The 25088-nt window shown below is 43.1% G+C and overlaps 1 protein-coding gene across 4 annotated transcripts in view; it reads right to left on the minus strand.

The window, feature by feature from the left end:
* Positions 1-22667, minus strand: part of Lnx1 (ligand of numb-protein X 1) — a 166805-nt gene extending 144138 nt beyond the window's left edge. For 3 of the 4 annotated variants that reach the window (XM_071614279.1, XM_071614280.1, XM_027938160.3), the window contains exon 1: positions 22368-22667. The gene's annotated coding sequence lies outside the window, so the exon portion shown is untranslated. Of the gene's footprint in view, positions 1-21682; positions 21745-22367 lie in introns of those variants that run through there. The other variant, XM_071614282.1, reaches the window with a different exon arrangement.
* Positions 22668-25088: the final 2421 nt, after the last annotated feature.

The following is a 25088-nucleotide window of genomic DNA, read 5'->3' on the forward strand; positions in this document are numbered from 1 at the left end:
GTTCCCTTTTGAAATCTAATAAGAACCACACCAGGTGCCCATCTTTAGCATGAGTCTGGAATGGAAGTGGATGCCAGATGACAACAAGACCTCTGGGGAAACTTTATCCTTCATATGTTTTGGACAAAACAGGCGTGGCACGTGAGGGCTTCTCCTGTCCCCTTCAGCTACCTTTGCTCCAGGTACACTCACTGGGGTGCAGCGGGGCTCTGGCTCAGGATGCTGGCAGCTGTTCCCAACCTTTCTCCCTCAGGCTAGCAGTGTCCCGGGGGAGAAGGAGAGCTTAGCTAGGGACAAGACTTCCCCAGATGGTAGATGGGGACCAGATCTGTGTTTGCCTAGGAGTCTCGCTGTCCACTGGAGTCTCGCCGTCCTCCGAACTCTCTTTTCATGTCCTTGAAGGTACAGGGTGGACCTCAGCATGTATTTATCATCCTTCCTGATAGATGTAAATTGCTCAGGAACACATCTAAGAAAAGCCCTGTCAAGTGTTGGTAAACTGATTTGAGCAATCCTTTTGAAAATGTTACTTTTTTTCTAGGTAACTTATATGGACTCCCACATCATTTCCATGAGAATTGCGGTTAATGGTGGGAGACTTTTAATTTTAAAAAAATCATATAATTGTTCAGTGAAAGCACCCCTTTTCTGTGTTCAGGTCAGTCCTGAGTCAGACCTATGTAGATGGATGCCACCATCTGTATACATTTAACACTCTGAGCCGCACTGGATCCTTGAAGCCTCCTTTTCTATCTATCAGTGCTCCTCAACGAAGATCTAAAAGTTCTTGGTGCACATGGGAGGAGGGATTATTAATATTCAGAATAAATAAAGAACTTTCACGAGTCAAGCAAAGAAATAAGCTGTATTAGTCCATTTTCACTGCTACAACGAAATTTCTGAGGCCAGGTAATTTATAAAGAAAAGAGTTTTATTCCGCTCAGAATTTTGGAGGCTGACTGTCCAAGAGTGCATGGGTCCTCACCCTTCCCCTTAGGTAGGCCTCCATCTGCACTCCCACTGGGTCAAGTGGAGCCAGGTTTATTTCATTATGACTACGGAAGTCTGTGAGGGAAACTGCGTATCGGAAGCAGCCAGACGCAATCCTGGGTGTCTGTTTACAACACTCCAGCTTCAGAGGCCTCTTCAGGTTTCCAAGTAGGAGAGAAAGTGAAAATCACTAGAAACCAAATCATCTCTGGAATTTCTATTAGGCAAAGCTTGGAGGCAGCCATGTGGTTGGAAGGTTGGGAGTGAGTGGAACTTCTGTCCCTAAGACAGTCCTTGGGGCATGCACCCAGGGTAGGATGTTCACCTGAGCTGATAAGGGGGTTCCTGGAGGTGAGAGCGGCAGCTGAGCACCCCTTCCTGCCCGGCCATCCCTCCATGCATCCAGGACTGGACACAGGATGGGAAGTTGTGCCTAAAAGACAGAACAATGGTGACAAAGTCCTTTCAACCAAGAAACAGACTGAGTTTGGGCCGACTCTCCCAAAGGGGCAGACTTTCAGTGCTTACTTAGAGTTCGCTCTGGCTCTTATACCCTCACTATGACCGTGTCGTCTGCCTTCTGAATGGTTTGCCCACTGGCTTGTCTACACCACCAGCCGTTGCCCTGCTCAGAGCTGATCAAAACCATCAGCAAAGCCATTTGCCTCAAAGATGAGGCAACAGCGCTGAACTGGAGGTATGGGACGGGCTCAGACCCAGGGCATGGGAGAAAAGACACCCTTTCTCACTCAGTGTGTGCTCCATCTTTGGGGTGGTAGGTGTGGCGGTGTGGTTGGCCTGCAACTCAGCTCAGCAGATGTCACCTGAAAGACACTAGGCCAGCATCTTGGCTTAATAGAGCCTCCCTTTTGTTTTTAAATATTACAGGTACATTTCAGATTTTAAAAATGGATGATCCTGTTTAAAAAATAAAGATCCTCTGTATGTACACACAATAAAGACCATAATTACATCTGTTTTTCTCATTCCTCCAAAATACTAATCCATTGAAAAGTCAAAATCTATACAATGTACCTGGACTATTTCTTCTATTTCATTGGTGCGTGTGCACACACACACGTTAATGCTACATAGTATTTCAGGAGCTTGTGCTTAAAACAGAGGCTTTAATGGGCTGGGGATGTGGCTCAAGCTGTAGCGCGCTCACCTGGCATGTGTGCGGCCCGGGTTCGATCCTCAGCACCACATACAAACAAAGATGTTGTGTCTGCCAATAACTAAAAAATAAATATAAAAAAATTCTCTTTCTCTCTCTTAAAAAAAACAGAGGCTTTAAAATTAATAACAAGGCACAAAAAACATTTTGTCATTTAGAATTGGGTGCTTATATAGTCAATCTTAATTAATTGTGGATTTCATAGTTGTGAGTTTGACTTCTCCATAAAACTTAATTGTAACTACCAAATCTATATTCATGGTGATTTTTGTGGTCATTTATGGACATGCCCAGAACTGCAAAAATTTGAGTCACCAGATGCACACATTCCCAGCTGAGGTTGAACAAGATGACGTTTGCCTTCTTGTTTCAACAAGTGGCCTTTTTGTTTCAACAAGTCGATTTAGAACCACACTTTCACATTTTTGTGCTTTCTGTTCATGGTGACATCACCTATTACCCGCTGCCTGCCTCCCCCGCCTCTGCAGCTTCCCCTCCTCCTCCTCCTCCTCCTCCTCCTCCTCCTCCTCCTCCTCCTCCTCCTCCTCCTTTCTTCTTCTTCTTCTTCTTCTTCTTCTTCTTCTTCTTCTTCTTCTTCTTCTTCTTCTTCTTCTTCTTCTTCTTTTGTAGTACTGGGGATTGAACCAAGGGATGCTCTACCACTGAGCTACATCCCCAGCCCTTTTTATTGTTTATTTTGAGACAGATTCTTGCTAAGTTGCTCAGGGTCTTGCAACTTGTGATCCTCCTGCTTCAGTCTTCTGAGTCACTGGAATTACAGGTGTGTACCACAGTGCCTGTCTGGTGACTTGTGCTGAAGAGCTGTCTAGTGTCCCAAAGTAAAGAAGGCTGTGAAGTACCTCACAGAGCAAATACATATATATTAGGTAAGCTTTGCTCAGGCATGAGGTATAGTGCTATTGGGTGTTTGATGTTAGTGAATCAACAATATATATTAAATAAGCTGTTTTCAATTACACACATAAAACAAGGTTATTACTAGATGGTTGATTAAAATGTGACTAGATGCTTACAGTTCTCCTAGGAACAATGGTTCAGAATTTGCTAATTTAGTGTTCACAGAGACATAAGAGAACTCAAGTATCAAGAATTTACTGAATCACATCTATGAATACACCACCAGTGTAACTCTGTATCATGTACAATCAAAGGAATGGGAAATTATAGTTCCTGTATGTATGACATGTTAAAACACACTCTACTGTCATGTATATCTAAAAAAAATTTAAAAAGAAATAAAAAAATAAAAAGAATTTACTGAATCAGGCTTAAAAGTAGAACAGAAAAACAAGAATAAAGCTTAAGAACCCTCTCCCAGGTTGGGTTAGGGTCTACTTGCTTGTAGAAGCCAGCTGGGGGAGACCAGTCTGGGTGAGCCTACAGGGCACTAGCCAGAACTTTTCAGTGGGTTCCACTGGCCAGAAGTGTGGTCCTATGGACTGGGTCAATCTGGGATGTGTGTGTTCCAGACATGGTGGGGGCAGGGCAGAGGGCCATGGAATTAAGGAATGCAGTTTCTTGGAGACAATTCTAGCAGCCAATGCTAGTCTTTCTGGCCTTGTGTGCAATGAGGGTGATGGATGGTTCTTCTAATCAATTGCAGCTTGACTTGGAAAAGAGTCAGGTGGGCCACTGAGGGGAGAAGGTTGGTACTGGGCATGTCTAGGGCTGCATTATCACAGGACTTGCTCAGTGTCAGGGTAGCTACCTGGAATTGACTGCTGCAATGGCTGAGGCTTCAGAACTGAACTGGGCACTCAGAGTGGGATTTCCAGTGACCACCAGGACAGCGGCTCCTTCTCCTCTGGTTTCCCATCCTTCCTTTCCCTTCACAGTCAGAGGCTGTAGCGGGTGTGTAGAGAAAGCTGTTATCATGCACGGCTCTCCTTTGCTGACCTTTGGCCTGCTGCTGCAAGTGCTGCTGCAAGTGACTTACAGCCACTGCCTTCTTCCACACAGCTGCTCCTTTGAGGTATCACCCCCATCGCCATCCCTCTTCACCCTGGCTAAGCGGGACAGCCCATAGGCGATAACCGACTGATATGGTGTACAGAAGTCTGCTCCCTCATCTCAAGGCAGGATGAATTCTCAGGTGCAATTCATGCTCCCTGGGATCAGGCTAAACCTGGCCCTGCAACAGCTATCTCCTTGCTTGGAATTGTCCCCTGCTCTGTCCTGCTTCTGTCACATCCTTTCTCCTGCGAGTACTTCCTCAAGAAACACTTTGTACAAGAATCCTTATCTCAGACTCTATTTCTAGATAAGCGAAGTCAAGTAGGTGATGGGGAGGGAGGGGCAGAAAAAATATGAACTTTGAAATCAAATAGATCTGGCTTTAGACCCAACTTCATTAGGGATTAGTGGCAGGAACCGAAAAAGTTAGCTGGATTCCATGAGCCTTTGTTTCCACCTTCACATATATGCAGAAGGACCACATATCACTTGCAAAGATGTTGTGATGATAACATTAAATGTAACAGGAAAATGGATGTGAAAATCTATGGCATTGGATAGGGATGCAGTGATGTCAACCTGCCCCACCTCCTAGAACCTGAAGACCCTCCCTCCCAGCTTCCCTCTCCAATCTCCCCGTGGGTCCCCCTACACAATGATTTTTGGAGTCTTGCCATGTCCTCCTTCTTCTCTTGAGTGTCTTCCTCTTTCTATCTCCCTTTCCCAGGGTTTCTTTACCTATTTTTTGCACTGCTTTTCATTTCCTTCGGCCATGATGAACTCAGAAAAATGCATGTCCATTCTGTGGGGTACACACAGGGAAGCTCCATGAGGTTATCAGTTTCTGTAGGCTCAGCAAAGTTAGGTTTGGGTTCATTTTCGTAAACAGGACTCAGGGGACTGGTTTGTGGCTTTTCCTGACATAGTGTTTAGCCAGGGAAGGATATGCTATTTTCCTCACAAGATGAAAATCAAGGCCATTAAAAACCAATCATAGTGGTGCTTGACATAAGAGCCCTCATCAGTCTTCCTCATCTGAGCCAAATGGTGGCCCAGAAGGGAGCCCATCCCCACAGTCAGCACATGAGACAAGAGTTTACAGACTCGGCCACAAACTGGCGGTGAGACCCTGGGGAGATTGCATCACCTCCTTGAGGTCCAGTATCTCTATCACCAGAAAGGCTCTACAGTGAAATATGTGCCAGCTACTCCACAAGGGACCTGCTGGGATTCAGAAAATACTATTTGGGAGGCACCGGAACCCAGTGCAGAAACTGGGAACAATACATTTGGATACTAATATTCTTGTTACGAACACCATGAAACCATTGCAAATCACTCATCAGGTCATCGAGCATATTGTTTTATTGTCAGCTTTTTCACTGCTGTGACTAAAAAAACAAAACGAGCACAATTGTAGAGGAAGAAAAGTTTATTTGGGGGTTCATAATTTCAGAGATCTCTGGCCATAGACAGCTGGCTCCATTCCTGGCTCACATGATGATCAGGAAGTAGGGAGAGACTTCACTTGCCAGATACCAAATATGTACCCCAAAGCCACGCTCCCAGGGACCCACCTCCTCCAGCTACACCCTACCTGCTTTCAGTTACCACTCATTTAATCCCATCAGGGGAATTAATTCACTTTATTGGATTAAGGCTCTCATAACTCAATCATTTCTCCTTTAAACCTTGCATTGTCTCATGCATATAGCTTTTAGGGGACACCTCACATTCAAACTATGAGAATACTGTGATCTACATCCTCTATGGTAACACCACGGAAAGGGTGGAGAATCTGAAAGTCACACATTAGCCTTATGTACCCAATATTAGCCACTCAACTGGATTTTTATTGTAATTATTTTAATCACAAGCCCAGTAGAACAGCCTGAGATAATTAGCACTTAATGTCTGCCCATCTCTGTTTTCCATTCTTCTGGCGTTGATACTCCATTTCTTCTGGAGAGCTCCTCCTCCATCCCCTGGTCTTAGTGCCACTGACAGGTGTGACATTGGCCAACCAAATCACCACCTTCCATGGCAGAAGGTGGGTGCAGGACCTGGCCTCAGGAGACCATAGTCCATTTCTCCCTGGTCATGGATTGGCCCCAAAGGTGGCCGATTGACTCAGTCAATGATTCCTTCTCAGCATGTTTGAGCTCTCTGACTTGTAACCAAGCAAGTTAGGATCTTTTCTGTCCCATGGGTTGGGATGGGAAGAATGATACCAGTTCCCTATAAAGTACAATAGTGCAGTGGCCAGATGCTAGCGGGGTGGGAGTGGGATTGGTGGGGGTTACGCGGGGGGGGGGGGGTGGGATCAGTATTGTTGGAACCAGGTCCCCTCCTCTAGACTTCCCTGTTTTGTGAGCCAACAACATCCCTCTGTTTCTTTAATCAGTTTGAATGAGCATTACCTCACATAATTCACTATAATGTTTAAAAGAATCTATTTTTTAAAATATAAATTTCCATTAAGATAGATATTCTCCTTCCTCAAGCATCTTATAGTAAAGAATATTTGCCATTTGAATAGAATGAGTCTATTCATCATTAATACATTGTAATTATTCAATAGTATTACAAAGAGACATAGGACTGATACCTGATAAGTTGTTGATTATTTAACGTAAAATCTATGTATTGGGAAGTAGGGGCATGATTTGATACATGTTCTGTTAACTCATCTTAAAAAGCCATCTTATATTCAAAACATTGAAAACATCCAAGAGATTAAAAATGGCCAAGTATTCGTCTTTGGGTATCTCAGGGTTTAGCCTACTACTTTTCATATCAAGGAGACTGTGTCTATGTAAGTCAAGTTTACATTTTCTCACATCTGTTTTATATGCACATATATATCTAGGAGTACTTCTTGTCCTAACTGCAGCTGGGAAGATATAGAAAGCTGTAAATATTTATGTGAATGTGCATAAAACAGCAGTGTGGTCTGATGTGGCCCATGTTTGGGGACTAGGAGTATTAGATTCCACTTTTGGCTGCATCACTAATTCCTGGTGTGACCTTAGGTCCGTCAACTAGTATCATTTACGTAAAGGAGATACTAATATTTACTGGCCAGCACTCTAAAAGCAATAACCTCCGAGGACAACGCCTGCTATTCAGAGTGGAAATCAAAGAGGAATCTCACAGAGGCCGCACATCTATTACTTTATCTTTCTTTCTTTTTATATTTCTAAGGAGGAGGAGTGTTGTGGCTGAAGGGATACAGCATCCTCGACAGGCTTCAGGGAAAACAAAGCTTGATTGTCTCTAACATATTAGCTTACAGCTGCCTATGCATGTCCCTGTGGTTAGGACACAACATGACCACAGCAGCCAGGTTTAGAAATGTCCCTCAGAGAAGATCATGGGAGAAATAAATGATGGCAAAGGAATTATGATGGCATTTGAGACTCTAGTTAGACCTTCCTGTCCCTTAGAATACAAATTGGGGGCTTGGGGGTGTTGCCCCAAAGTGGAATCTAATTGCCTGTTTTATGTGAGGCCCTGGGTTTCATCCCCAGCCCTGGAAAAAAAAGAAAAATGGAAAGAAAGAAAGAAAGAGAGAGAGAGAGAAAGAGAAAGAGAATGAGAAAGAGAAAGAAAGAGAGAGAGAGAGAGAGAGAGAGAGAGAGAGAGAGAGAGAGAGAAAGGGAAAGACAACTTGAGCCAGAAGGATTTAGTGTTAAGCTGATTTTGTTCCTCATCTTGTGACCTTAAGCAGTTCATTTCACCTTTAAGTATAGGTTATTTAACTGTAAAACAGAAAAATAATATTACCCATACTTAAGTGTGTTGAAACCATTACACAAAATGTCCAAGAAGCACCTGATAAACTCTGGTTTTCTGTCCTCTCCCATTTGCCCTCTTACGTGGAGAGCCATTTGACACAAGGACAGACAGCAGACAGAGCCACCTCCATACTTTCCTCTCTGAGCAGACTCTCAGCACCTTTCAGTGCTGCACTCCTGGTGAGCCTACCGTCGTGTGTCCACATTGGACTCTGAAAACATGTCTTGGATCTATTTTGTCTCTTTCCATCAAGGAACGAACAACCACATACCAGGAAACATGTTCCCCTGAACTTGAAACATTTGGAGTGAAGGCACTGGAAGCTTTTTCTCCTACATGGAACCCAGGTGTCCACCCTCCACCCCAAAGAAGCAGCAGTAGCCTCCGAGGTGAGGATCTGGGGATCACAGATGGAAGATTCTTGAGCTGCATTAATAATTAGGACTGGGTAATGGCCTCAGTTGTTCACTTTCCTTTACTGCTGCGAGGACAGGATATAGGTGAAGGCAGTTCTACAAGAGGAAACCCAATTTGTACTGGCAAAGAATCTCGTAGTACAAAGAAGAGAATCCCAGGAACTAAACCACGGGTAGCCTCATGGTCACTGAGCCATAGTCCTGGGGAAAGCACAGCCCTGCCCACCCTCCCAAAATTGTGTTTTGCTTTTTTTCTAAGTTCTGGTTTTCAAATTGCTTTAGGAACTTCTTTCCAATGACCAAAATTTTATGACCCACTGAAATAATTTGTTTGTACCAAGCCTTGCCTGAAAAACATATAATCTGAATTAGCAGAGGTCAGGGCACAGCCCTTATGAAGTTTTCCGAAAAAACTTGAAAGTGAAAGAGTGAGCTCTCCCAGTCAAAAGTAAATACTCATAAATAATAATTCCTTTGTTAGCAAGTGCTCTGCCCTGTACATTTCTTTTTGCATGTTGTTGACTTTTTCATGGCCCTGTGAAGCTGCAGCATTGTTAAATCCACACAGCATCCTGAGGGAGCATCCCTAGTGCTGTATTTCATCACTTCTATGAGACCAAAGGGTGGACCGTGCATTCTTATTTTATGTACCACCCAGAAAGAAAACAAAATGCTGCCATTTAAATGACAATGCATCACCAGTTGCAAAACAAAGCAAAACAAAAACCTCACAGAGTTTCAGAGAGGTTCAAATGGGAAATAATGAGTGGCTTAGAATTGATGGGATACAGACTTTCTCCTTTGCAGATGAGGACATTTACGTTGTGTTCAAGGTCAGGACTGCTGATGGGGTCTAGACCACCACTCAAACTCAGACAGACTTCTTCCCAGATGGATTCTGCTCAACCAGAACTAGCAATTTTGATGCTGATCTTGGGAGCAAAACAGAAGATTCCCATCACATATTCCAGAAACTAACACTTTAGAAGAAAAGATTTTTTTACTGAGACATGGCAGCCATCCTGGTAATGACTTTAATAAGACAAGACAAGCTGTTTTCCAAGGGAAGTATAAATAACCACCTGCCTTCTGTCTTCATAATATATTGTATTTATACAACACAGGTATGATCAATGCTTATTATTTGCAGATTCCATAGTTTTAAATTTGCCTATTCAATAATTCTTTTTTTTTTTGAGGGGGGTATAGTGATTAAACCCAGAGGTACTCTACCACGGAGCCACATTTACAGCCACTTTTATTTTTAATTGTGAGACATGGCCTCACTAAGATGTCCAAGCTGGCCTTGAACTAGTGATCCTCTTGCCTCAGCCTCCTGTGTTGCTGAGATTACAGGTGTACATCACTGTGCCAGGCAATAAAATGAATGCCCAATCAATCAATACTCAAAGTGCTTTTGTGGTCATTTGTGGACAAGCTCAGAGCAGTGAAAATTTGACTTACCAGATCACACATCCTCAGCTGGGGCCCAACAAGGTGACCTTAGCCTTCTTTTTTCAGAGGGTTCTATAACAAGGGCTCTTTTTGAGGCCTACTTATTGGCACATTTTTCTCATTTTTGTGCTTTTAACTTGCGATTTCACTGTTTCAAATGGCCCTTCAGTGTAGTGCTGAAGTGTCTAGTGTCCCAAAGCTTTAAGAAAGTTGTCATGTGTTTTAAGGTGCAAATATTTACATTAGATACCTTCCTTCAGGCATGAGTTACAGTGCTTTTTGGACACACGTTCAATGCTAAAGAATCAATCATGTGTATTGATAAGGTTTCTTCAAACAGAAACACACCTAAGACAAGGCTATGTATTGATCATTTGATGAAAATGTGGTGACCAGAGACTTGTGGTCACTCAGCCTATTTCTCCCTAACCAGAATTGGCTGCATTGAAGTGCTAAAGTGTCAAATGGCCTATTTCTTTTGTTTTCATCTTATAAGCGGTTCATGATCATGACCACAAAACCCAGTGGAGGAGACAAGTCAGAGGAATAATCAGGAGTTATATGTATATTCACATGCTAAGTGAATAGCATGTGAATTTTCTAGAAGTCTAGACCCCCCACCCCCCACCCCCATGCCTTACTCTGCTTACATGAAAATCGGCTCAATAACAAGATCTAGAAGGAGACACAGAGACCTGACTGATAGGATAGTGGTGGTAGAAATATAGATTTTTAACTTTCTTTTGTTACTTTTAACTCTTTGGAGATTTAGGTGTTAAAACAAGAGTGTCATACAGGTAAGGAAGCAGCTCCTCATGAAGCAGGTTTGGGGAAAGCAGCCCAGAGAGTCACAGGGAGGTGGCTGCACATCTTTCTCCCCCGGCAGTGCCTTTTTGGCTGCAGAACAAGATAACTCCATTACAGAAGCAGCCTGGAGATTTGAGTCAACCTTTTAGCCTAATCTTTGCAAAAACCATAGGAAAAAGTGAGAAGGAAGAGGAGTAAGAGAGACAGTCTATGCCCCTGGTGCTTTCTGTGGAAGATGGAGCACTGGTAAGTGCATCAACAGCCACACGCCTCTTTGCTAAAATATGAAAGTTCCGGGTGCTTTTGTTTTAAACCTTGATGTGATATTAACAATAAAGAACCGTCAATTTAGGGGAAAATACTGCAACCATAACCCTAGGAAATACATCCCTGTAGGGGAAGCCTTGACAATGTCAAGGAAACAACCAGTAAGACTGCTGTTATAAAAATACTGAGACTTGCTGGGGTGCAAAAGAAAATGCCACACAGTATCTTACAGAGAGGGTAAGGACCTCGGCAGGTGGATTCTTTCCTTGTGTCCAGTGAACTGATTTTCCCCAAATTGTGCACTGGCTCCTTCTCACAAGAGTTTTGAAAGCAGATCCAGGTTTCAGGTTTGACTCCCATGAGCTATGCTTGGACAGTCTTTGTTTTTCCCAGTCTGGTCGGCACTCCTTCCGGGGCCTCCCTCAATCCCTGGCTGGAGCTGAGCCCTGGCTGTTGTTGGGGATGAAAAGGTATTGGAAGCCCGGCTGCTGTAATTGGAGCTTGCACCTGCAGAGCCCGGCTTTGGAGGCAGCACCGATTCTGTTTCTTCAATGAACACTGAGATACTGCACGGGTTTTTTGGCTTGAGGCTGCTGGAGGGGATCCAGGTTGCTGGGCCACCTTCTCTGTTCTGGGGGAGTGGGGGCCACCCTCTTCCCTCTCCAGGAGGGAGGGATCTTAGCCATGCAAATCCATCGGGTGTATTTTGATCTCTTGCTTTTGGTCCCAAGAGGAGAGTTAGCAGATAAAAGGTGCCCTTCAGGAACAGTGAGCCCTAGCATAGTAGGGCTCTCACCCACCAAGGAGCAGATGTGTTGTTTCTGAGTTCCTCACACTTCCTTAACAATTGCCAGACAGGGCTGAGGAGTGATGGCCACAACCCTCAAGTTCATTCAACCCAAGGAGAGAGAAATGGTGGAATTTCTTAAGTGGACCAAGTGACTATGCCTCTGTCCCTGCTCCTAACACACAGGGCTCCATCCTAATGCACATATTTAATATCACAGTCCTAATGAATTTTTTCATACATATATACCCATGAAATTATCACCACAATCAAGATAAGGAGCATATCCATCACCCCCAAAAGTGTCCTCCTGGTCCCTCCACCACATCCCCAGGCAAACACTGATCTGGTTCCTATAACTCTAGGTCGTCGGCATTTTCTAGAAGTCTACATAAGTGGAATCAGACAGTGGGCATCCTTTTTTTGACACTTTGGAGACTCATATTGTGTGGGACAACACTTCTCACAGTGGGGTAGTATTGCATGGTGTGGACACAGCATAGTCACAGTTATTCAATCACCTATGAATGGGCATTTGGGGTGTCCCCAGTTTGGGGCTACTACCAATAAAGCTGCTGTGAAAATATGAGACTTGCTGGGGTACGACTCTTTGGACGGGGGTAAGTTTCTATTTCTCATGAGTAAATATTTAGGAGTGCAATGGTTAGATCCTATGGTAGGCTTATTTTAATTTGTTCTCATAGAATTTTCAGCACTGATCAGAGCATGTGGGGAAGAAGCTGGGAGCCCAGGGCCTTGTAGCCCTGTGCATTCCCCATGCGCCTTACTCTGCTTACATGATGCAACGGGGCTCATCCAAAGTCAAGACTGGTTCAGGCCACTTTCACGTTTTACAGCTCATGAGAGATTAACAATCAAAGAAATCTCAAAATAGAGATATGAAATGATATATTTTAAATGTTCATTTGGAACAAATTAATGATTTTGAACATATTTTTAAAATTCAGCAAGCATATAACATTGGAGGTTATGTCAATATTTTAGATTTGAGACCTATTCTGGGGCCTGGGATGAATGGCCTGGTGGCCTGCCACTGTCACCTTATGATAGGCCACAAGAAACCAGCACCACACAGTCCTTCTCACATAGCCTCTATACTCCTAAAGTCATATCTGGCATGGGTATTATAACCCCTTGTGCTGGGGGTGGGGGTTGTCAAATGAATGCACAGGTATGGCCTGGAAGAAAGGACCATCTCCAGAAGGTACCCATTTCCTGTCCAGATGGTAATCCTGACCCTGCAGCCTTCTGTGGGGACTCTTGCCCCATCCACTTACAAGTTGGTGATACCTGAGGCTTGCTTGAGGCTGGTTGGAGTCCCAGTCTTTTCTGTCAAGTTTGAGACCAAAATGCTGCCATGTCTAGAGATCATTCTCCTTGAAGAATTACCAAAGACTACCCACTGCTGCCCAGGAAGCTCCAACCCCTGGGGACTTTGACCATGGCCTCTGAGGAACTGTAATCTCCCTTTGCCTCTGTGTGCAGGGAGGATGCTGGTGCTCCAAGTGGGTGATTTTGTGCTCCAGAGGCCATGTGACATTGTCTGGAGACATTTTTGGTTGTCAGATGTGGGAGGAGCTACTTATATCTAGGAGGCAGAGGCCCAGGGTGTAGCTAAACATCCTACAACACACAGGACAGCCTCCATGTCAGAAAATTACCCAGCTCCAAATGCCTGTCCTGGGAAAACTAAATCAGGTGGCACCCAGAATGGACAGAGTGTGACTGATGCAGAGAATGAGATGGAGTCTATGTTCACTAATCAGACAAGGGCTGTGGGATAGAGAGTCACAAAGCCTAAGGGGACCGAGGAATCAATGGCTTGAGACCTCACACCATCTCCCATTTCCCTCACCTCCTTCTGCCTCCTAAGAGCTTCAGAGTGAAGCAGATCTGGGTTCAAACCCAGGCCCACTGTTTTGGACAACTTTCTGAAGCTCTTTGCACCTCATTTTCTTTATCTGAAAAATGGGAATAACAACAGGACTTTCCAGAAATCTGAGGATGAAACTCGTGAAACCAAACAGAGCTGAGTTTGGGGTGCCCGGCCCACAGTAGGAACTCCACAACAATTAGCAAGATTCCACGAATCTGGCACTCACAGAACATCAGGCACCTGCCAGGTGTGTTTCCTAGCCACTCAGCACCAGTTGGTGACAAATTTTTATTTGTCTACTAAAATGTTTAGAGAACTCGGAAGTCTTAGTAACAGTGACCCCTGCCCTTCAAAAACAAAACCCAATGGGTAAGTTGAACTCATTGTTTTGCATTTCATTTTAGTGATAAAAGAAAGAAATGGAAAGTGATTTAAGTACTGTGTTGATAAGTGCCCATGAAAGAGTTTACAGTCCATGATAAGAAATTTACAGGATGAAGTTTGTCAGAAAATATGGCACCATCTGTGACTCTAGCAGCAGATCCTCGGATGACCATGACTGCCCCTTTGCAGGACCTAGTGGGATTCCACATCAGGTGCTCAGGAGCCTCTCAGGTGAGGCAGATTAATTTGATACCTGAAGGGCCTGTTGCCAGATGGAGAAGCACAGACCTGTGAGGCTCCTGCTAGGGGGAGCTCCGCCTGGGTATTCTGGGAGGTCGTTGTTACAAACCCAGAGAACCAGTTCTGTGAGGTTGGCTCAAAGGGCATATTTAACCAGAGTGACAGAGAGGTGTGGCAAGGGGGTGGAGGAAGTCTGGGAAGGGATTATAAGCAGCACAGTCAAAATGCTGTCCTCTGTTTTTAAGAGAGAGAGAGAAATAATACCTACCTGCCGTCCTGGCCCTCAGACAGCTGCGGATTGTTGCCAACAGGAGGGGAGTGAGCTCACAGAATCTCCAGAGAGCAAAAAGATAACCCAGGTCAAGGCAGCACCCAGGCCAAAAAATAAGGGCAAAAAAAAAATTGGCTTCACTGTCTTTGGCGTATGTGTTTTCTCTTGGGACAGGAGCACATTTGAAAGTGCACATTTTCTCTGCACCTGGAGATATATGATGGCCAGAACACAGTAGGAATCCAGGGGAGAGGCTTCTTTAGCAATTCTGGGGAGGCTTAGGAAACTGGAGCCATGGGAGAGCTACTCAGGAACATTCTAGAAGGCAGTTGAGATTTCCTGGCCTTTGGTCACCAGCCCAGGCGTGTGGCAGAGTCCTCTCATGCAGCAAGTGAATGAATAGATTTAGTAATTTCCTTCCTTTACGTGGGTCATTGGCATTTCTCCTCAGGGCTATTCCAGAAAACAAAGGAGGTTTTCCTTACTTAAATCAAAAGGTCAAGGGCCACAGAAATTGCTTTTTGGTAATAGGCTGGCACTAAGGCGTGCCACCAAGAACCTTTACTTTGTCCCTATCTAACCATGGAACAGGGCACGGTGGTGAACGCCTATAATTCTAGCAGCTCAGGAGGCTGAGGCAGGAGGATAGCAAGTTCAAACCTAGTCTTAGCAATTTAGTGAGGCCCTAAGTAACTTAGAAAGACCCTTTTAATTTCTCAAAGTAAAATATAAAAAGGCCTGAGGATGTGACTCAGTGGTTAAGTGCCCCTGAGGTCAATCCCATTACCAAAAAAAAAAAAAAAGAAAGAAAAGAAAAGATTTATGGAAGGAAGATGTTTGAGTGACAGGCACTCTGTCCATTCTTCTAATGCTCCATGAACTGTGAATTGACATAGCAGGAGCTAGCGGTTTGCTCTGCATTATCTTGGCTTCTCAATGACTGCCCACCAGGTTTAATTAGGTGGGATGTGCCCTCCTCATCTCTTATCTGTGGACACTGGAGAGAAAGCTTGCCGCTTTCCTTCTCTAATGCTTATTTTAGTGTCCCAATAAAGGGGTTTTGGAAGAGTGATTGAAGTGATGGGACATATGCGTGTGTCAATGAAGGTATTGATCACTCTTTTACTCAGTTCCCTTTGTAAAGTCTGATGCAGCCAATTCCTATTCTCAGTTTAGGAGAGAAGAGCTTTATACCTGGAAAGGGGTGGCTTTATGGGTGACATCACTGCCCATAACTTCCGCTGCACATATCTTCCTTTTGCTCTCGTTGACAGGAAGCTCAGTTGAATCCAATGCCCAACTATATCGATTGAGAAGACTCTTATGTCATCTCTGCTGGGTTCTTATTTTTTCTGGCCTTATCAACAATCTCTAATTTGCCCTTATCCTAATTCAAACTCTTTTTTATATATATTTGCCATATTTTATTGCAGAACTCCCAGACTCAAATTCCCCCAACTGCTGGGCTGTTGAATAATTGAAGTGGGTGGGGGTACTGGGCATAGTGGGGACTGGCAATCTGGGAGAGGTCTTCCCTCACATTTTACTAAAATAATGTTGTCCCCTACCCTATTTTCAACCTCTACCCCTTAGCCCTAAGTTATTCATGACATTTATAATTCCCTTTATTTTTCTCATTATCTATCTACTTGGTTGCTGTCTATTTCACCTCTGCTATACCCCCATACCTAGAATAGTGCCTTGCACAGAATTGTCACCAAATCTCTTTGCTGAGTGCATGAATAAGTGAATGAATGTAGGGACAGTAGGGCTGGATTTTCTTGTTTTAAAAGAATTCAAAATTTAGATTTTTATATGAAATTTCCTAATTTTTTTTAGATGTTAGTGGATATTAGAATTAAAAAATTAAAACTCTGTGCTGGCCAGAAATGGGCCATGCTAATTGTGTGGCCTCAGTTCTCCTTTCTGTCCTGCAGTTGTTGCCTCAGTCCCTTTGTAGAATGAAGTGGAATATAAACAAATGAAAACACACATCTGGTTTAGGCTTTACAAAGCTCCATCACTCACTATTCATTTTTTTTTTCACTTGTTGTTTCATTATTGTTCTAATTTAGCATGAATCAATTAAGATGCCTCACATGGAGATGAAGTGAACGTGTGTGTTTAGAGGTGGAGAAAGCTCAAAAGACTAGGAATGGAAACACCATATGACCCAGCTGTACCACTCCTTGATATTTATCTGAGAGAATACTATAGCAATATATGTATACCCATGTTGATAGCAGCCCAATCCCCCATAGCCAAGTTATGGAACCAGCCTAGATGCCCATCAAAGGGAATGGGGATGGGAGGAGAGGAGGGAAAGGGGAGGTACTGGAAATGAAATGGACCAAATTAGGTTATATGTGTATATCAGAAGGTATCCCATTATTTTGTATTATTATAACACACCAACAAGAATAAAAGAGGTGCAGGAAGCTATATGAGGCAGGAAGGCTCTGGTAGCCCAGGCTGGACTCCTGGCCAGGTAACTTACCTGGAGGAGGAAAGGATCCTGGCTCCATCTCCTTTCTTCTTCTTGGACCAGAGTTTAGGCAGATGCTTTACCTGCCATGGCTGTGCCCTCACATTCAGTTTCAGCCTCATGCTGGTTTATTTCTACAAATTTTTATGTAGAACTGGGTTATCAGGGTGTGGGTTTCTTAAAATCCTCTCATATACCACCTGACATCCATCAAGAACTACAGCCTGAAATATTTCAGTAGCACACTTATGTGCTTCACACCTACACTAAAAAATAAGCCTGTGGCATAATGTATCTTCATTTCTGTACCTTCAATAGGATGCCACCTTAGGTATTTGGAGGCAATCTCCTTATAGTTAATTGGTGGAATGGTCTGGTCTTTGTGATTTAACACAAAGTGTCTTAGCTAATCTTTAAAGGAAGCACGACCAAGTTCTGACCAAGACTTTATATATATAATTTTTCCCCTAAAAGAAGAGCCTTAAAATAAAATTTAAGTATTATAACATAGGTCTCCACCTATGAAATATTCTAGGAAATACTGAGATATGGGAAGTTTATAAATACTAGGACTCTTTTTCCTCCTACAGTTCTCCTAATCATCTTCCCCTAAATCATTGATCCACCTTTTTAATAAACAAACAAACAAACTACAACCAAAAAACACCAATCCAACTCATTACCATTTTTAAATTATGGTAAAATACACATAACATGAAATTTGCCATCTTAATAATTTTTATAAGTGTGCAGTCAGTAGTTAAGTACATTCACATTGTTGTACAACCATCACCACTGTTTCTAGAACTCTTTCCAGTTTGCAAAACAGAAACTCTGTTACCATTAAATAATAATTCCCCATTCCCCCAACACATGGCTCTTAACCATATTCTATCTCTATGAATCTGACTACTCTAGATGCCTCATGCAACAGGAGTCATATAACATTTGTCCTTTTGTAATTGGCTTTATTTCGCTTAACATAATGTCCTCAAATTTCATCCAACTTATGCCAAGTGTCAGAATTTCCCTTAAAAAAATGTATTTATTTTTAATTTATTCTACTTAGTTGTATATGACAGCAGAATTCATTTCAATTATCGTACAAAAACGGAGCACAACATTTCAATTCTCTAGTTGTATATGGTGTAGAGATTCCTTCTCTTTTAAGGTGAAATAGCATCCCATTGTATGTATATATTACATTTTGTTTATCCATTCATCTGTCAGTGGATACCTTTCCTTTCACCTTTAAGCTAATGTGAATAATGTTACTATGAACATAGATATACAATCATTGGTTTGAGGTTCCCACTTTCTAATCTTTGAGTTATATACCAAGAAGTGGGATTGCTGTGTCATATGACAATTCTGCTTTTAGTTTTTTGATGAACTGTCCTGTTGTTTTCCACAATAGCTGCACCAATGTACATTCCCACCAAGTGTGCACAGAGGTTCTAATTTCTCCACATCCTTGACAACATTTGTTTCTTTCTTTTTAACAAAAATTATCCTATGAGTGTGAGTTGGCATTTCTCTGTGGTTTTGATTGGTGTTTTCATAATGATTAGTGGTGCTGAGCATCCTTTCATGGGGGTCTTGCTCATTTGTATATCTTCTTTGGAGAAATGCCTGTTCAAGTCTTTTGCCCATTTCTAAATTGTTGTTGTTGTTGAATTGTAGGAGTTCTTTATATTCTGGATATTGATCTCTTATCAGATATATGATTTGTAAACATTTTCTCCCACTCTGGGTCACCTTTTCACTCTGTTGATTGTGTCTTTAGGTGCACAGATGTTTTTAATTTTGATATATCATTGGCATTTTCCTCTTCCTCTTTTGGCTCCCCTGGTTCTCAGGGATACAGATTGTAGGGAAGAGAAGACCACCACACAGCTCTAATAGCAGGGCTAAAAGGCCATGCTAAAAGACCACCATGGCCTACTGCAAATAGACTTTCAGAAAAGTTTCAAGAATTATAAGGCTCCTTGCCCTTCCCACAGATACACTCATGATGCAGAATTGATTTAGCAATAATTCTGCTTTAAGCTTTGGGGTAGCCTTGGTGGTTGTTATTGGGTTGTCAGGAAGATCATGACCGTTACTGTTGGCCCAGAACCCACTGAGTGCACACAAAGGCCACCCCTAACAATGGGAAACCAATAGACGAGAGGTCTCCTGAGCATGCAGGGCAACACTAGGACCATTCAAGGCCAAAACAATGAAAAGGTTATGATGCCCCACTCCCTAAAGAAAACCAAGAAGTCATAAAATAAGTCCAAAATTTTCTGATTTTTCAGAAGACAATGATTTCACAGTTTCTTTTGAAATACTCAAATCTATTTTTTTAAAATTTCTTTCTTTTAAATAATCTGGGTTTTTTAAAATTATTTTTTAATGCTCCTGCATTGCCAGTGCCCTAACCCATTTTGATCCACCTGTTGGAAAATCATATTAATATCTAATATTGATCATATGCTTCATATGCTGTGCATTCTGTGTGTACTATGTAGAAGAACTTATTTAATCAGGTAAGTCCCATGAGTCATCACGGTTACAGCCTCCAATTTTCCAGTGAAGAAAACTGAGGCACATTAATTTGCCTAAGATCGAAAAGCTAGTAATAAGTTGCAGAACCAGGTTGGACCCGGAGAGCTCGGGTCTACAATGCAGCCTTTGACCTGGTGTGCATGGTCCACCTGGACCAACTTGTCTGTCCAGCCCCTGCCCTTGCCTCTGGCCCTGGCACTAGTCACACTAGTTAGCTGCTGGAATTTACCACCCATTTCTCCCTTTTGCCCTTCACACCACTCCCTTTGCCTCCCTCTGGCCCTCCTTCCCTGTTGATCCTGACCCATCCAGGATTCCCCTTGAGCATCTCGTTTCTCCCCCTGCATTTGGGTTAGGTGCCCTTCCTCAGTAAGACAGCTCTCATTGCCTTTGGACATGTGGAATTGTCACTGACTGCTTGTCTACTGCCTAGTAGATGGAGTGTCCCTTAAGAATGGAAACCCTAGTTTTAAATCTCTGTGTCTAGCTGGGTGCGGTGGTGTGCACTTGTAATTCTAGTGGCTTAGGGGGCTGAGGCATGATCATGAGTTCAAAGCCAGCCTCGGCAGCTTAGCAAGGGCCTAAGCAACTTGGCAAGACCCTGTATCTAAATAAAATACAAAAAAAAAAAAGTAGGGGGGAACTGGTGATGTGGCTCAGTGGTTAAGTGCCTCTGGGTTCAATCCCTGGTACAAAAAACCAAAAACAAAAAAACTCTGTGTCTCAATGTAGAGAAAACAAACACCTGGTACTAGTGCTTCATTGCTTCATTAGTACCTGTTGTTGAGCAAGGGAGAGACTGGGCAAGATCTTGGCAGAATAGAAATAGGAGCAGTGATCGCAGAGAATAATTTGTTCCCTGAAAATGTTGTTGCTACCCTAAGCAGACCCTGAGCAGCCTGCGTCCTTGTAAATGAGAGCAGTACTGAACGGGATGGGATAAAGGGTGTGAGCTCACCTCTCCAGGCCTGGGGCCAGGAACACGTGCCCTATATACCTGGAAAGACAGCTCTGCCCCTCAAAGCTCAAAGATAGGAATGACATAATACAGATCCTTCTCGGGGTTACATCCTGGCTAATCCATTATAAGTGGATAATATTATAAATTGAAAATGCACCTGATACGCCTGACCTTCTGAACATCCTAGCTTGGCCTAGCTCACCTCAAATGTGCTCAGAGCACTTACATTAGCCTAAAGTCAGGACATCGTCTCTCACAAAGCCCATTTTATAATAACATGTTAAATATTATTGAATATGGTACTGAAAGTGAGAAGCAGAATGGTTGTATGAGTACTGCAAAGTACGGTTTCTGCTGAAAACATATCACTTCCACACCATCCTAGAGTTGCGAAATTGTAAGTCAAACAATCATAAATTAGGAGCCATCTAATACAGAGGATGGACCACAGTCCTTAAGGTCATTATGTAGGGTCAAGCAAGGTAGGCACCACGCAGGAATGGTGGAGGGATATAGAGGCCCAGACCAAGCGTCAGAGCCTAAGCAGGGAAGGAGGGCATCTGTGTGGGGACGAGGACGGGGCTTGTGCCAGCTGTAGGTTTTTGGGATCCAGGGCATAAACAAATGAGCAAAAATATTAAGCAATTAAATGATTAAATATATGAATATATCTTAAATTATATAAAATAATATATAATGTATTGTGATGTATTATAAATTTATAATATAATCAAATATATATATAATTGGAGTCTGGTTCCAATAAATGTTAAAGAAGGGAGTTTTCATGGAAATCTTCTCCTTTGCTTTAAAAAAAAAAGGAAACTAACTTGCAAAGATTGTAAAAATGTATGCAATCCCAGTAAGATTAATTGTATTTATATAACATGGAAAAGGAGAAAACAGAATGAACTCTGTGCTGTTGTATTGGACTTGGAAGGACCAAGAATGCATTTATGGTTTTCAATACCTGTAGATCACTATGGAAATGAATATATATGTGAAGAGAAAACAAAGATAGGATTTGAAATCAAATCTGTGTAGCACTTCTTGCTGTTCTATGCCACCTCCCTCCACATACTGCCTCTGCTGTGAAATTTCCCACCTCCCCACCACAGGTCACCAAAGCCTCCAGCCCAGCTCTCACACACTTGGTGAGCCCCCCAAGCCCCCTCCATCTCCAAACATTCATATCATGCTGCACACAGCTCGTTGCACACTACCTCACATGTTTTCATCAAACAGAAGGCAGGGCTCCTCTTATCTGTGTTCCCAGCCTCTCCTTTGCAGCCACACACATGCTCATGGTCTTGCTGTCAATGTTCACCCCACAGACTCCTCCCTGAGGACATGTGCTGATCTGAAATGCTCTCTCTCAATCTACTCTCCTCTCTGTGCTAAGACCAAGCTTTGAAGAGCCCCCACCACCTCTTTGGCATTCCTTGGGCATAGAGCTTTCACTGTGACATAGGACCCAGTGTTGGAACAGTGTCTCTTCTTGCAACAAGAAAATCTAGTCCTGCAGAAATGAAACAAAATGTGCCTGTGAATATGTTTTAAAAACTAATGAAGAATAATGTTATATAAATACAATTAGCCTTACTGGGATTGCATACATTTTTACTGATCTGTTTTGCAGGTTAGTTTCCTTTTTAAAAAAAAAAAAAAAAAAAAAGCAAAGGAGAAGATTTCTATGAAATCAGTAAGGAAAAAAAAAATTGACCTAAAAAGCGCTATCATCTGGAGGACTTCCTAGTGTTTTGAGGAAGGTCCCTACTAGGTGTTCCTCCCCAACTTGGGGGTGGTGTGCATGTGTGTCGGATAGAGCCAGGGTAGGAGCCTGGGCAGGGGCAAAGTACTCTGAAATTGCCTGAGATTCCACCTGGTGGGGGAACCAGGCCCTCTTACCTTTGCTGGGTAGTTTTTCAGTGGTGTGAGGCCTCTGGGACAATCCACCTGGGAGCTATTTCTCTGGCTCAGCAGCAGATCAGGAAAATTCCCATCTCTCTCCTGAGTCCCACCTTCTGAATAGGCATGAAAATCCCCCTCCTCAGAGTTCATTCAATACATCCCCTGCACTAATGAAGACGTGGGGAGCAGATCCCCAATCCTGAGAGCAACCTGTGGGCATCCTCCAAGGAGAGCACACCACAGAATGGCACTTGTTAGCATCAATGACAAATCTGGGCTGGTTTGGATGGACAGAGGCTCCCTTTAACTTCCTCTTTCTCTTGCCAAAAGCCAGGATGGTTTGTTCACCTTTGGGCTGCCAAGTCAGGCTTACCGCACCCCTGGATGTTGTTTTCCTGCAAGCAATGGGAAAATGAGTTTGCAGCCAGGGAAGGGAAATCAACAAGGAAATAAACACAGGGTCACTGTACCTTCAGGCTATCATTAGGCCAGGGACATGTTTGTAGCGGGACCAGTTTCTAAATAAGCAGGAGCTGCTGACCGACGGGCCCCAGAATCCTGGGCATTCTTATATTTTTGAATATGCAAAGAAGTGTGCACTGAAAATTGTATCAGACAAACCAAGCAATTCTGACTTTTTCCTCACACCTTGCCAAAACTTTCAAAGGTTTTCCATAAGGCAGTGTTGTCATAACTGAACATTGGCCACTGTTTGTAAACAAAAAGAAAGAAAAAAACTAACATATTTATGGCTAAGACTTTGTCTAAGATATAGAATTATTGTTTATATAAGGGTTTCTTCTGCTCCCTCTTTGACAACATCACCCTCAGCAGCAGTAACGTCTTGGCTAACAGTTATTAGACATTTTACTGTTTTCCAGGTCCTGTGCTAATTATCTGTATTATTTCATTTACTTCCCAATGCCATCTTAGAATGATCACCCCCATAATATAGATGAAGAAACTGAGGGTGGGAGGGGTGAAGTCACTTGCAAAGTGACCCAGCTAGTTGAACATTTACACATGGCATTTCTGGAAGTTTTGTGCTTTTCCAAATCTTGCTTTTCCTAGTGGTTGGCTTAAGCACTTCTGGTGGCTGACAGTTCCAGTGATTTGCCAAAAATTGTGCTTGAAAAACTGTTAGCCCTGGCAAAGGAATTCTTTTCCATCATGGAAGTAGGACCCGTGTCACCCAGGTACCCACTTTGGCCTCTCTAATCACAGCTGCTGCTGCTGACTGCTGGGTCTCCACCACAATTCTGAATTCCACACGTGGACGCTGCAGATCCCTTGGCCTCTGTGTGTGTTTCTGCCATGGCCTGATGGCTAGTTTGTCCTTTTGACTTTAGGAATCTAATTGTGACAAGATTCTTTTAATCAATAATCCACGGAATGGATTAAAGTAAGTCCCACCTGGAAACTTCAGCTTGCCAAGGAGAAGCCTGCACATGTGTTCTCAGTCCTAAGGGCCAACTTTGACTTGTTTTCTTTATTGTCCTCGTCTGTACTTCCAATTGTGAGCAATTAGCTCTCCTGTGCCGTGGCCGTTACCCAGGGCAGCTGGCTGCTGGTCAAAGACAAGTAAAACAGTCCTTTAGGAGGCAAAGTGATGCCCTCCAGTGGGACCCAAGTTACCATTTGCATAAATATGCGAGTTATGACATTAGAGAAGTTGTCCCCCTGGTCACCTTGGATTTGGTCTGGTGGAGCTTTGGGATATTTTGCCTTAAGGCCACACAAGTCTTTTAACTTGAGGTTGGTGAGATATTTTTTCTCATTGGAGACTAAAGACTTATGTACTGAATTTAGGGTAACAAAAAGGAAGATCAGAGGGAGGTTGGGCCTTTAGTTTAGATGCTATTTCACTTTTCTTTCCAGTGTTTTACCGCTAAGTGCCCTCTCTAGGAATGTTTATGGACTCTGATTCTGGAGATTTTTTGTTTGATGTTGTTTTAGTACTAGGGTTTAAACCCAGGGGCACTTAATTACTGAGCCACATCCTTGGTCCTTTCAAAAAATATTTGATTTAGACACAGGATCAGGGTCTTGCTAAGTTGCTTAGGGCCTTGCTAAATTGTTGAGGCTGGCTTTTACCTCACTATCCTCCTGCCTCAGCCTCCTGAGCTACTGGGATTACAGGCGTGTGCCACAGCGCCCGGCATAGTTTTTTGATGAGGGAAGGCAATATATATCAGTCACACGCACCTCTTTAACCTTATCAGATGAAATGAAAGAACAAAATGTGGGAAAGGAATGGAAACTGTCCACCTAATGGAAACTATCAAGTTCCTCATCTGCTTCACAGCTTCTCATCACTGGAGAACAATGACAGGAGATTTGGGGATGCTGGATGTTTGGGGTTTTCCATTCAGAAAGGTAAAGGACATGGATTTGATTTCTCCTTCCTCTCCTGTGAGCATCTGGATAGGTACTGATTGATTGGGTTCCAAGACTCGAGTCCATTCTGGGAAAGACAAGAAACACGCACACTTCCAAAAAAATGTTTTTTTGCACGATCATGTAACCAAGGCAGCTGACTGTTTAAAACTGGAAACGGAGAGAAGTCACGGATGAGAAACAGGACGTATTAATTTAGACTTACAAATGTGCCCTTTCCAAAGCCAGAATTACTCACTGCTGGCAGTCCTCTGCATGGAGGCCAGAGTCTGGTCAAACTCCATGGCTTTAGAGTGTCACTTCCACTTGGAGTGGGACTTT

This window comes from Marmota flaviventris, chromosome 7 (assembly GCF_047511675.1).
Source record: "Marmota flaviventris isolate mMarFla1 chromosome 7, mMarFla1.hap1, whole genome shotgun sequence".
NCBI classification, from domain to species: domain Eukaryota; kingdom Metazoa; phylum Chordata; class Mammalia; order Rodentia; family Sciuridae; genus Marmota; species Marmota flaviventris.